The following is a 13,331-nucleotide window of genomic DNA, read 5'->3' as shown; positions in this document are numbered from 1 at the left end:
GGGGGGGGGGGGGGGCAGGGAGGCGCTCTTCTTTTTACCCTCATGTCATGTTAAAGGCTAGCTAGAAGCAGTCCCCTGAATTTGTATCCCTTAGTCTAACAATCCTTCTTCTAGGTGTGAACAGCCTTCTTACTCTTCCTCTTTGCCAAGACTCCACTTCTATTTTTCTCTGCATTAAAGGTTTCATCATGGATTATAGATTTCATTCATATTCAAATCAAAGACATCCCAAGAAAGTATAGCTTTGTTGGCAGCGCTACTAGAAATCTTCACAGGCAATTCAGAATCAATGTTGTAAATAGTACTGGTTGTGTTTAAATCAACTGCTTCTTGCATTATATTATGAACATTTGATACTATTATGTAGAGTTATCTTCACTCATTGCTTCTTTAATGAAAAATTATGTTACCTTGATCTTGTTTAATGTAAGGGTGCCTGTTTTGTTAGTGCAGATTGTTGTGTCTAACCCAGTGTCTCACAAGTAAGGAGGTCTTGAGGCAACACATGATCATCCATCATGCATTTCAGAGAATAAGTCAAAGCAGAGAAATAGCTAGAGGCATACCCAAAATTGACACCACCACAATTGTGACTAAGGGAGAGACAATATCAACAGGTGCATTGAAATATGTTGGTGCTGAAAATCCCTAATTATGTCCACCATGATGTCTCTACTTTTCAAATTTCATGGATTGCTTGAAGTTATGGAAAGAGAAAACAGCAACAACCAGAATGTCAGCAACTATAATACTCCCACCATGATACTGCCCATCTTTCCAGCCATGCTGTTTGATACCAAAGGCCAAGAGAGTATAGCACAGGCCAAAAGTACAATAACAAGAGTGTCCTAATCTGCTTCAAAGACATAACTGTAAAAGCCTTTTGCAGGTGCCTTTTGGTACTTATTGGTACTGACATAATATTATGGCAATAGATTATGGTTGAAATTTTGCTGAAGTGTTTGCTCTATTTTCAAAATATCTACTACTTCCTTTATTTGTGAGGTGTGAGAATGGGTCAATATTTAACACCTGTTTTGGAGGCAGTGTTTGCAATCCTTCCACTTGGTCAGCAAACCAACCCAAGCTCACCAATAGAATAGTTATGTTTCTGTTAATGAAGTTTACTGTTGAAAGAGTTATATGTTGTTAAAGTTGAAGATAGTTGTGCAGTTGCAATCCTGCCTCTTCTTGTGCATAATTGAATTGGCATAGATGTAAAAATATCCATATGTACTTCATTCATTCAAATAATGAAAATTATTCCAATTTCCTCATCTCTTTTTCCTCTTTTAACTTCTTCTTCCTTTTTCTACATTACTGAATTGAGTTGATCTAAAAAGTTCTCATGTAGGAAGCCTTTGCCTGTGTCCAGATAGTTTTTTGGTTTACCTTCCTAGTTTTGAGATACTTATAAATATTTTCATTGGAAAAAAATTACTATAGTGAATTTCAACATCTGAAAAATACTTGTACACTGATTTACGAAATTTTATAACTGCCTTAGGGATTTGACACTACCTTGGAGTCTTTGATTCATGGAAATGTAGCAGTAAGATATTCACAGTTCCATGTGGTTTACTTGGATGTATGCTTTATGCTTTGAGTTTCAAGGCTGTTTAGCAGTAAGAACCAAATTAGCATTTAGGGAATCATGAATCTTGTGATAGAGATAGAGATAAACGACAGTCAACCTAAACAGCACTGCATTCCTACTAAAGCTGAGAGCCACGCGACACGTTTTCATTTAATGAAGGAATGACTTTAGAGAACAATGCCATTTCAGTCTTGGATATTAATTAACTTACAACATGTGAGATCCACCTGTACTAACTAACTCTAAGATTACTGTTTCAGTCTCTATTAGTATGTTAGATCTGTAACTGACTCTAATCCTGCAAATGACTATATAAAAATGAATCTAACATAGAGTTTTTGAGCTAATACAGTCATTTAGATATTTTCTTTTAAATTTCTCTATTCCTTCGTTGAATCTCACATGGTAGCAGAGCCTTCAAAATTCTCTTTGGTGGTTGGAATCAACAATGCTAGAGAAGTTTGGAGAAGTTTGGACCAACGATTTGCTTCAACTTCGAGGGCTAATATCTTGAATATGAAGATTGGACTACAAAATATAGAAAAAGGTACTGACACTATCAATGGATTCTTACAGAGAATTAAAGCTGCAAGAGATTGATTACTAGCAGTTGGTGTTACAGTGGATAACAAAGAGTTAATCTGCATAGTCCTCAGAGGCTTGCCTAAGGAGTATGCTCACTTTTTTTTGCAATCAGGACTAAAATTTAATAATTCATATGAAAAAACTTTGATTGAAAATGCTGAAGGAAATTTGCATTCTATGGCATTGTATGCCTCATCAAACTAGAAGCAGAATGTGAATCATTCACAGGCACAGATGTGTCTGAATTCGGGTGGAAATCAAGGTCGAGCAAGAAATTCACATAACCGTGGTAGAGGAGGAAGGTTCATATATGTAATGCTTCTCTTAGCTCTAAATACCATAATTTCCAACTTAGAGATGTGTTACATGTGCCTAGTATTGCTTCTAATCTACTCTCAGTTCACAAATTATGCTTGTGTAACAATTATCATTTTGATGCTATAATTTCCAGTGTTAGGATATTCGGACGGGAAAATATTCTACGAGAATTTGAGTGAAAATGGAGTCTATCCAATCTACTCAAAACCCTAAGCATCAACTGCATCTTCATCACCTTTACATCTCAATACATGTCCTGGTTCATCTACCCAATCAAAGAATCAGACTTTGTGTAAATTCTGTAAATAGGTTTCTTTCCAAAAAGTGGATGCCATGCCATCATAGACTAAAACACCCTAGTCATACCTTTTCTTTCAAAATCATGTACTGCAAATAACTCTGATGTGCATTGTAGACACTACCTTTGCTAAATCTGATTTTTCAGTCTTCTAAACCTTTAGAATTAATCCACACTAATGTGTGTGGTCCAGCTCCAATACAATCATCAATAGTTTTAAATACTATCTTGTACTTCTTGATGATTTCACCAAGTTTACTTGGATTTTTTTGTTGAAATTGAAATCTGATTTCCTATTTACTTTCATACATTTTACAGGCACCATTGAAAATCTTCTTGATCACATAATCAAAATTCTTAGATCTGAATTGTTGGGGTGAATTCACTTCTAGTGCCTTTAATGATTTTTTCTCTAATCATTGTATTACTCACCAATTATCTTGCCCTCACACACCCCAACAATATGGAGTGGCTGAAAGGAAACATAGGCATCTTGTTGTGTGTGCTTTGACCATGCTTTCTCACTCAAAATTACCTACCACTTATTGCTCATATGCTATTTCTACTGTTGAGCATCTCATAAACAGACTACCCACTCCTCTACTCCATAATCTTTCACCTTGGGAGCTCCTCTTTAAGGCCAAACCAGATTTATTACACTTGAAAGTTTTCCTCTTCTTAAGCCTTGTAATACCCACAAATTTCAACCTCACACTTCTCCTTGTGTATTTTTAGGTTACCCTCCCTACTCAAAAGGTTACAGATGTCTTGAACCTCACTCTCACAGAATTTATGTTACCAGGCATGTTTTGTTTAATCAACATGTTTTTTCTGCATTTACACAAGTTTCATCTTCACAATCTAGTGCTTCTCCCTCAAATTCTCCCTCACCTACTCTTTGACTCACCTTTTTATTGCACTCTTGTTCTCAATCAATTCTTCAGCCCTTTACTCAATCTAATTCCACTGCACAATCCTCTTCTACTCTACCTGTACTGAAACCTTCACCTTTACCTTCAGTTCGACTAGTTTCTGCAGAAACTAGTTCCCGGCATGCTTATCCTTCTCCACCAGCCACTTCTACACCAGATATTTCCCAACCAGAACCTTCTCATTCTACATCCTTATCTGGCACAAACAAACATCCTATGGTAACTTGATTACTATACCACATAACCTCCCTCATATAAAATTGCAGCCCAATTCCCACACTGCTTTGCACCTATGAATGATGAATATGATGCCCTTATGACATGGCCTAAGCAATTATCTTCTTGCATTCACGCGTTTTAGCATATATTCGCATAAAATTTTTTTGAACTTTCTTAATATAGGGGATTGATAAAGAAAGTAGAATTGATAAAATTTGACATATGATCAAATTAACTGGCCATTAAAGAGATCCTCATATCAATTTGCAGTTCTAATCATAAGAACTTATAGCTTCAAACAGCTTGGGAAACAAACATAAATACACAAAATAGATTTAGTGCAATGCTTCATCCTCTGGAACATCTTTTAATCTCTTGCAACTTCGATAAGGCTTCTCCATAGTAAAACGTTCTTTCGATGAATCAGCAGCAAAGACAGTCCAACTCTCACCATAGAAGCCACACACTCTTCACCTCTGAAAGCAATGTTGTTTTTGTTCTTGCTGCTGCTATCTTCACCAGAAGAATAATTAGTACTGCTGCTTTGCGAAAAAGATTCATTATCCTTGAAAAGCCTTGGATCAGCAATATCCAAGATTTTACTCTCATGCACTTCGGAGATGAACTTGTTTATGCTTAAACCTTCCTGGAAAGTCCCATCTGTGGGCTTCTTGGCAATGATTATCTCAAGCAGCAGTATCCCAAAACTATAGACATCCCCACTGGTTGAAGCCTTTCTACCCAAGCCATACTCAATAATAGTATTTCAGGATATTAGGATCAAGTATTTCCAACCAGAAATGATAAAAGCTTGAGGAAAAAATGTAGAAACATAGGGTGTTAATTTTAAATTTTTTTTTACTGATATGTTCTTTGGGGTCGAATGTAGCAAGTGAGGTAGAGTAGAACATTGTTTGAACTGTGAATGTAATCACTAAATCTTTTTAAGTTTCATAAAGTAAGATCCACAACATACCTGGAGCAATATAACCAATTGAGCCTTTTAGTCCAATTGTGATGCTCCCATTCTGTGATGAATCATGGGAGAGAAACCTTGCTAACCCAAAATCTCCCACATGAGCAGTCATATCTTCATCTAAAAGCACATTTCCAGGTTTCAAGTCACAATGGACTACAGGTGGGTCAAAATCATGATGTAGGTTATCTAATGCAGAAGCTACATCAATGGCAATATTTAGTCTCTGGATCAAGGTCAGTGTTGATCCACACTCAACGTCCTCTGGGTACAACCACTTATCCAGGTTACCAATAGACATAAATTCCATAGCTAAAGCCTTGAATTCAGCTCCTGTGTGATCAATGCTGGAGCAAGAAGTGAAGACCTTAACAAGGTTCTGATGCTGGATGTTTCTGAGAGCTTCACATTCTGCATCAAAACTCTTGGAAGCTTTGCTTTGTGTCAAGTCAAGAACCTTCACTGCAACTGTGGTGTGGATTCCACTTTCACCAGTGCTGAAAACAGCTCTATAAACAGACCCAAAAGCTCCCCTCCTTATCAAATTTGTTGTGACAAACCTGTTTGTTGCAAGCTGGATTTCAGAGTAAGATAGCCTTGGCGGTAAACCCTTCAGTTCAGATGATGAACTTTCATTGTTTATTGTCTTTCTCTTCTTTTTGGTGATCACTGCACATACTAAACACAATGCACACACAAGCACAATGAAAGAAGAGGTTTGAGTAATGACTTTGAGCACTAAATCTGAATTCCTTTTTGTTTTTGTCACACAAGTAGAGACTCTAAGCTTTTCTGCAGTCTCATGGTCAAATACGCAGAGCTGATTGTTTCCCTGGAGAGAATCCCAGCTGATGTTGGCAAAGACACCATTTTTCGGTACTTCTCCTTCCAAGCTATTGAAAGAAAAATTTAACATCTGCAAAGCATTAAGGTTCTCCAATTCTGTTGGGATTAGGCCAGAGAGATTGTTGGAAGAAAGATCCAAGCTCTCCAGTGCTGCTAGATTTTCCAGTGACTTTGGTATTGAGCCAGTTATCCTGTTTCTTGCAATGTTAAGAAGTTGCAAAATTTAGTATCTCTTGGTTATTGCAGGAATATTTCCAGATAGCTGGTTTCCAGAAATGTCCATGATTTCAAGCTGTCTCAAATGGCCAAATTCGTTGGGCAGAAAACCGCTTAGACTGTTATTTGCCAACAGCAAAAATTTTAGCTGGGGAAGCTCAAAAATTTGCTTTGGAATGCTGCCATTGAGGGCTGTCCTTGCTAGAACAAGCACCTCTAATCGCTGGAATGTTGCTTTTCTCATGGGAATTCTACCAGATAACCGGTTGTTTGCCATGTCTAGCTCATATAGCCATGTAAGATTGCTAAAGATATCCGGAATTTCTCCAGAGAACAAGTTGTCAATAACCATAAGTCTTTCTAGTTTCTGAAGTCTTCCAATGGAGTTTGGTAGTTTGCCTTTGAAAAGAAATTTTCTCAATTGATAAGGACACAAGGTTTTGGTACATTTCCAATCTTTGAGGGAAGCTACCGGTCAAGAAATTATCATGAACACAAAAATGTTGGAGATTGACCGAGAGATTTGCGACAGAAGGGGGAAGTTCACCAGCTAATTGGTTAGAATTCAGAAGGATTTTGCTTAGCAGGGTACAGTTTGTAAGGGAGTCAAATACTTGGAAATTCAGTTTTGTTGTAGAAGATAAACTGTTCGCACCAAGGAGTAACTGGACAAGATGTTTCAAGTTACCAAGTAAAGGAATATGCCCAGTGAAATTATTTGAGGAGAGATCAAGGTGTTCAATATATGAAGCATTGGATAAAGAACTTGGTATTGGTCCTTCCAGATGATTGCTGGCCAAGCGGAGATCCCTTATTTTGGGAAGGGTAAGGCCTATATTGGAGGGAAGCTTTCCAACTAGCCTGTTTAGTGTGAGAGATAAGAACTTCAGGGAGGAAATGTTGAAAATTGAAAAGGGAATCTCACCACTTAATTGATTCTCCGAGAGTTGAAGAGTGACAAGATTATTGAGACGACCCAACTCATTTGGAATTTTGCCAGATATCTGAGTTCTTGACATGTTGAGAACGGTAAGAGTGGAGAGATTGCCAAAAGTAGAGGGAATTGCACCAGTAAGATTGTTCATGGACGCGTCAAGAACTTTCAGTCTATGAAGTCGGCCTAGTTCACGAGGAAGATGACCAGTAAGTTTGTTGTTCCGAAACATTATAGTTTCAAGCCTACGACAATGAGATAGACTGATAGGAATCGTGCCATTAATTATGTTCCCCACGAGAATTATATGCTGAAGGCTAGTAAGATGGCCAAGCTCAGAAGGAATTTGACCAAAAAAGGAGTTGTTTGAAAGGTCTAGAGTTTTGAGGGAAGTGAGGTTGGAGAGCTGAGGGGGAATAATACCAAAGAGTCCCAGACTGCTAAGGTGCAGTGATTGGACTTTTGTTGTACTGCTGGTGCAGTTGACCCCAAACCAAGTACAGTGAGAATAACTTATATTCCACCCAGACAGAGCATTTTGGGGATCAGACACCAAGGATTTGAAAGATAAGAGTACTTCTGTTTCAGTGCCAGAGTCAATACCCCCTACCTTTCTCGCACTGTAGCAAGCGAAAATTTGAAAAAAGAGGATGAAAAGCATTAAGGAGAAATGAAAATGCCTCATTGTTTTTCAATGTATGTATTAATTGGAGAATGCAGCAAATTAATGAAGTATGCTGCAATCACCAGTTTTAATGGTTTGATGTTTTGAGCCCACCTGGATTGTGTTCTTATAATGTTTGCTGGAACATTGGTCTGGTGACAGAAGTCACTTTCCTCCTAATTGGGAATTGGACTATGGCTTTTTCCTCCTAATTGTACAGAACTTGAATTTGAAAATATCAGCCTGCGTGCATTTCACTGCAAAAAGTTGAGGAGACAATTCTTGACGGAGGTTTGATAAAAAACAAATTTTGTTAAAAATGACCAAGTCATCATAAGTTTCCTAGACGCTGCATATCAATGAAGATTGAAGATACAGACAGATATAGCTTCTTTAGTATGGCACCAGGAAGACCATTCTTTATAAACGTTTGTAGAAAATTCAACATGAAGGAATATAGATGCATACATGTGATCCTACGACAACAGGTCCATGATAATTATTCTTTGTTATCAGGCTAAAGACGTAAATTAGTTTTTCATGTATGAGAATTTTGAATGTAAATCTTTTATTCAAGAAAAAAAAAAAAAATTGTACTAATTGAGCTACTTGGAGTATTGGACCCATATAGTGTGTACAAATTATATTATCATAAATAGGACCGTCATGCCATTGTCTGGAAACTTGGTTAAAAAGATTGCTACTGCAATGAGGTCAGTAATTGGTACTCTTGATGCCAAAAATAGCTTTTAGTTTTTTCCATTTCTAAAAATTATCTCCGACTCAATCTCAGAGACTAAAACAGGCTTGCTATGTTGATAAAGTTTACAAAATAATATTATTTCAATACTGGTTTTCTTCTATAGGAGCAACTAATTTTAATTTTTAGATTCACGTAAGGTTTAGATATTGCTTTCACTCACATCCAGTTTCAGCCTTAATTAATTACTACATATGACCAAGTCCACTAAAAAACGGTAGCAAGGTGAACAGAATTCTTACCAAAGCCATATTAGCACATGTAGCCGAATGGCTCCAAACTGCCCACGAGGTTCGATAAAAATCATTTGATTTAACAGAAACACCCAAGTCATCATAAGTTTTCAACACGCTGCTAGACCATGCCTGGTGGGCCTAACATAATTTGAGGCCTAGAGTGAAAAATTCATGTGGGGTATTTCATATAGAGCATTAAATATCATAGTTGAAGCATAAATTTGAACAAAAAGAGCTAAAAATATATTATTTTTTAAAGAAGAAGCTTACTTTTAACTTGGATACATGACTATGCATGCATGGTTAATTAAAGTTGTTCTCTAAATTTTAATTTTATATCTTCTTTTTAAGTGGAAGAGATAAATAGATACTATTTGCTATGTGACTTTGTAGGTGATTAATTACTTTACAAAAATTAAAGCCTCAACCTATTAGGGAGATTAGTCATCATTGATGATCTAACATATTTACAACATTTTTTTTTGAAACATTTTAGGATTCCAATTGGGTTAAATTTCTATTAGTCTCTTATTTTGGAAACCTTGTTAGATAAGAAAAAGAGAAATACTGAAGATACTACAAAATGTTCAAAATATAATGTGATAATGACTATTATTGATGAACTTCAACAACCTAATTAATGAGTGTTTGAATTTCTTCTTTAGGTAATCGGTAACATGTCAGTTTGTAAGCGTATAGTAAAATTTGTGGTGTCTTTAACATCATTCATTTTTTTTTTTTTTTTAAAGTGTTCAATCATTTAAAATTTGTTATATTCTTATAAAATTTTGGGTCTTTTATGATGGGGGATGGGCTTTTTTTTCCTAGAGAATTTTTTTGTTGTTGTTGTGAGGCCTTAGGGCTAGGTCTTGGACCGCAAATATAAACAAAAATATAAGCATTTTTATGACTAAAAATGCTTGTCTTGTAATCACAATATAAACAAAAATAGTAAGCACAAGTACAACCACTTTATTAAAAAGCTTATTGGTTATTAATCTTATGAACACTTGCATTGTATCAAGAATTAAATTTTCTATACTAATTAATTATTTTGCAGTAAAAAAATTAGTAGTTGACATGTTCCGTTAAAGATGCTAAGATCGATAGATGCAAAAGCAGAAGTAAGAAAATAAATAATAAAAGAACACACGAGAATTATGTGATTCAGTTTGATAGCCTATGTCCATGTAAGAAGCTCTTAAGGACTACATCTTTACTATATGAGTGAAGTACAATTTCTGTCTTATAATGAACCCTAGACTAATCACAATTAATTAATTGGCTTAATTGTAGTTCAAGTAGTATTTTTAACTTGTACACCAAACATGATTAAACTTAAGCCAAAACTATTGGGTTAATATACCTCTAATATGTTCAATGACTACCCGTACTCTTTTTCGTTGTGATACCATTAAATCTCTCAATAAAAAGTTGATTGTATGTTTTATTATTATTAAAAAAAAAAAAAAAGAGGTTGAATGTATGTTTTAGATGATTTATAATAACGCCAGTTCATGGCTCTCTTTAGAATATGCACTGGCACACCTATTTAAATTTTTGAATGCAATCCATTTGTAACTTTTAGCATCAAACATTGTTTTTTTTTTTTGGACAAACATTGTTTTAGTACATGTAAATTCAACTATAATTTTAATGTTGGGTTTCAGGGATGTAAGTACAATAATATCTCTCGTATCACCCACCTAATATTTTTCATACATTTCTTATGTGGCAATAATCGATCACTAACATTCTCAATCTGGTCTTGAACGGTATGTCATAGATATATATAACATTCCCAAAGAAAAAATTGGCTGCATTTAATTACAAAAATTGACTTAATCATTGACTTGTATTAGCTATTATGAATACCATAGAAAGTAGAAACTGTTATGTTTAGAATTGAGTGTAACAGTGAAATATAATTTACTGTATATGCATGTATCATGTGTGTGCATACACAAAACTTATAAAGTACAACACAAAAATTAGTATAGATGATTTGTTTTCCATTTGTAATGATTAGTTTTCTCTAGCCAATCATCTTGGTCTACTACCCTTCCAACCATGTTGCTAAGAATTTTTGTAATAGGCTTTCTGATGCCCAACAGTGCCGTTGGCCGCACGCCCTAAGACAATGGAATTGAGTCACGATCAACAAAGTTGCTTCAAAGAAAGTAGATAATTTGTCTTTAATTGCCTTTTTACACAACTTTGAACCATTCTGGGCTGTACATGCATGCAACGAAAGTAACATATTTGGCCTTTGCTTTTCTTTAACATTTTGTTGCTGCGTTACAAAGATCAAACCCTCAACGTTTCCTTTGGGATAATTTGGGAGGTGCAGTGACAAAGCTAAAAGCTTTGGAGTATGTGGAATTTAGTGTTGGAGCTAATAATCACAGAAAAGTCTTTCAAGTGAGTGAAGGGTTGGAGCTGATATGACAAGTCTTTCAAGTAATGAGCGAAGGGTTGGTGATCAGGTCAATGACCAAAAATATATTGACACTAAAAGCACGGCTTCTAACGTAAAAAGAACTGATGGAACAATATCATAACATAATAAAAAAATAGTGAAAGTTGAAAATATTATGAAGGTATTTATGAAATAATTTTTTCAATAATTGTACAGTACTGAGAACTATTTGACCACTTAATTTAACATTTTCTTGCCTGAGATGTGAGATAATAAGCTATTAATTATGGATAAAATTTATAAAATAATATTAATTCAATGTTGGTTTTCTTCTCCAGGAGCAATTTGCCAGATCTCATCACGTATGATTTACTACATTGGACCAAGTCCACGTAAAAGGGTATAGCAGGGTGATCAAAATTCTTACCAAAGCCACATCTCACATGCACGTAGCCAAAAATGCCCCATCGAGGTTTGATTAAAATCATTTGATTTCAGAGAAACAACCAAGTCATCGTAACTCGTAACTTTCCAACAAGCTGTAAGATTATGCTCAAGAGTAATGTTGGTGCCACATAAAATGACATAACTTATGCCATTTTAATTAAAATAATTAAAACGATTTGATTTCTATTTATTTAAAATTTATGTGGTTAATACCTTCTGATATTTCTCTCGCGAAAATATATTTAGGATTCAAATCTCATTCTCTCGTTGTAATTAAGTATAAAATTATAAATAAATAAATAAATCTATATACTAACGTTAATATTGTACGAGATTAAGATTTAATTAGAAAATTCTTAATTGATCAAAGAAAATTTTCAATGTTGCAATAAGCAGTAAAAAGAAAAAGAAAAGAAAGAAAAAAAAAAAAAGCTTATTGGTTATTAATCTTATGAACACTTGCATTGTATCAAGAATTAAATTTTCTATACTAATTAATTATTTTGCAATAAACAAATTATTAGTTGACATGTTCTGTTAAAGATGCTAAGATCGATAGATGTGAAAGCAGAAGTAAGAAAATAAATAATAAAAGAACACACAAGAATTATGTGGTTCAGTTTGATAGCCTATGTCCATGTAAGAAGCTCTTAAGGACGTACTACATCTTTACTATATGACTGAAGTACAATTTCTGTCTTATAATGAACCCTAGACTAATCACAATTAATTAATTGGCTTAATTGTAGTTCAAGTAGTATTTTTAACTTGTACACCAAACATGATTAAACTTAAGCCAAAACTATTGGGTTAATATACCTCTAATATGTTCAATGACTACCCTTACTCTTTTTCATTGTGATACCATTAAATCTCTCAATAAAAAGTTGATTGTATGTTTTATTATTATTAAAAAAAAAAAAAAAAGAGAGGTTGAATGTATGTTTTAGATGATTTATAATAACGCCAGTTCATGGCTCTCTTTAGAATATGCACTGGCACACATATTTAAAGTTTTGAATGCAATCCATCTGTAACTTTTAGCATCAAACATTGTTTTTTTTTTTTGGACAAACATTGTTTTAGTACATGTAAATTCAACTATAATTTTAATGTTGGGTTTCAGGGATGTAAGTACAATAATATCTCTCGTATCACCCACCTAATATTTTTCATACATTTCTTATGTGGCAATAATCGATCACTAACATTCTCAATCTGGTCTTGAACGGTATGTCCTAGATATATATAACATTCCCAAAGAAAAAATTGGCTGCATTTAATTACAAAAATTGACTTAATCATTGACTTGTATTAGCTATTATGAATACCATAGAAAGTACGTAGAAACTTTTATGTTTAGAATTGAGTGTAACAGTGAAATATAATTTACTGTATATGCATGCATGTATCATGTGTGTGCATACACAAAACTTATAAAGTACAACACAAAAATTAGTATAGATGATTTGTTTTCCATTTGTAATGATTAGTTTTCTCTAGCCAATCATCTTGGTCTACTACCCTTCCAACCATGTTGCTAAGACTTTTTGTAACAGGCTTTCTGATGCCCAACAGTGCCGTTGGCCGCACGCCCTAAGACAATGGAATTGAGTCACGATCAACAAAGTTGCTTCAAAGAAAGTGGATAATTTGTCTTTAATTGCTTTTTTACACAACTTTGAACCATTCTGGGCTGTACATGCATGCAACGAAAGTAACATATTTGGCCTTTGCTTTTCTTTTACTTTTTGTGGCTGCGTTACAAAGATCAAACCCTCAACGTTTCCTTTGGGATAATTGGGAGGTGCAGTGACAAAGCTAAAAGCTTTGGAGTATGTGGAATTTAGTGTTGGAGCTAATAGTCACAGAAAAGTCTTTCAA

General features: G+C 34.7%; 1 protein-coding gene and 1 pseudogene across 2 annotated transcripts in view; one reads left to right on the top strand and one right to left on the bottom strand.

Annotated features, from left to right (window-relative positions):
- Positions 1–1,277, top strand: part of LOC115980017 (TMV resistance protein N-like) — a 101,668-nt gene extending 100,391 nt beyond the window's left edge. Inside the window, exon 8 of one of the 2 annotated variants that reach the window (XM_031102202.1) lies at positions 454–1,277. The gene's annotated coding sequence lies outside the window, so the exon portion shown is untranslated. Of the gene's footprint in view, positions 1–448 lie in introns of both variants that reach the window. The other variant, XM_031102203.1, reaches the window with a different exon arrangement.
- A 2,594-nt stretch (positions 1,278–3,871) lies between these two features.
- The window catches only part of LOC115978641, a 42,955-nt pseudogene continuing 33,495 nt past the window's right edge, over positions 3,872–13,331 (bottom strand).

The sequence above is a fragment of the Quercus lobata genome, chromosome 3 (assembly GCF_001633185.2).
Source record: "Quercus lobata isolate SW786 chromosome 3, ValleyOak3.0 Primary Assembly, whole genome shotgun sequence".
NCBI classification, from domain to species: Eukaryota; Viridiplantae; Streptophyta; class Magnoliopsida; order Fagales; family Fagaceae; genus Quercus; species Quercus lobata.
This window is presented reverse-complemented; position numbering and strand designations above follow the sequence as displayed.